Here is a 1,283-nt window from a genome sequence, read left to right on the forward strand (position 1 = left end):
CGAGTTTACAGTAGCCCAACTGAGCCCTAAAATCCTTTCCTGATGTGGCAACCTCCTTCTACCCTCTCCCCTGTCTCGTAGACCTGACAATTCAGGGCTCTGGTACCATTTCCCAGTCCTAATAATAATTATTATGGTGGTATTTCTTAAGAGCTATGTGGCAATTGCTGTACTAATCTCTGGGGTAGATACAAGATAATCAGATCCCACATAAGCTTCACTGTGGGCAGGAAATGTGTCTGTTTGTTGTATTGTACTCTCCCCAACGCTTAGTACAGTGCTCTGCACACAGTAAGTGGTCAATAAATATGATTGACTGACTGAGGGAGAAAATGTATTGAATCCCCATTTTACAGATGAGGGAATTGAGTCACAGAGGAATGAATTGACTTGCCCAAAGCATCACAGCAAGTAAGTGGCAGAGCTAGAATTGAAATCCAAATCTTCTGACTTCCAGGCCTGGGCTCTTTCCATAAGGCCACACCGCTTCTCAGTCCTGAGTGCAATGCTTGGTACTCAGGTATTTGGTATTTTAGGGTATTTGTTAAACACTTTATTTCATGTCAAACACTGTTCGAAGCACTGGGGTAAGCACGAGTTAAGTACGTCGGACACAGTCCCTATCTCACATGGAGTACATAGTCTTATAGGAGGGAGAAGAGCTATTTCCATTTTACAGTTGGGGAAAAATGCAGAGAAGTGCCTTACCTAAGGTCACACAGCAAGGAATTGGAAGGTCTGGGATTAGAACCCAGGTCCCGTTGACTCCCAGACTAACGCTCTCTCCACTAGGCCATGCTGCTTCTCAGCTGGATCAGAAAGCTAAAAGGGAGGCATAGGATGAATTAATGGGGTGACTTTAGGGGGTGTGGGAGGAAGGTGGCTAAAGGTTAAGTCGGCCTTGTAAATAAATCCAGAAAGCTTACCAGCCCACATAAATGATTTCCTGGCCTCCCCTCCCCACCTTGGAGACGGGTAGTAAATGGAATGAAATGGAATCGGTAGGCGTTTTCTCTGACCTGGAATACATTGGGACTTCTCTGCCAGATGCTTACTGCAGCTCGGAATCTGGCAGCAGGAATTCGGGGTCTTCGCTGACTCACCCCATCTGCTTTGTCACTCATTTCCTGGGTGAAAAACCACCCACAACTCACTGAGTGAATTAGTCCCACGTCTCTCCTGGCCTACTTATTAGAGTAAGCCTGGTGCCAAGCTTGAACATGAGATCTGGCGACTTCTTCTCGGCGTCTGTGGCCCCGAGATGCAGAGTCGTGGTCCAAACA

This window comes from Ornithorhynchus anatinus, chromosome 4 (assembly GCF_004115215.2).
Source record: "Ornithorhynchus anatinus isolate Pmale09 chromosome 4, mOrnAna1.pri.v4, whole genome shotgun sequence".
NCBI lineage: Eukaryota > Metazoa > Chordata > Mammalia > Monotremata > Ornithorhynchidae > Ornithorhynchus > Ornithorhynchus anatinus.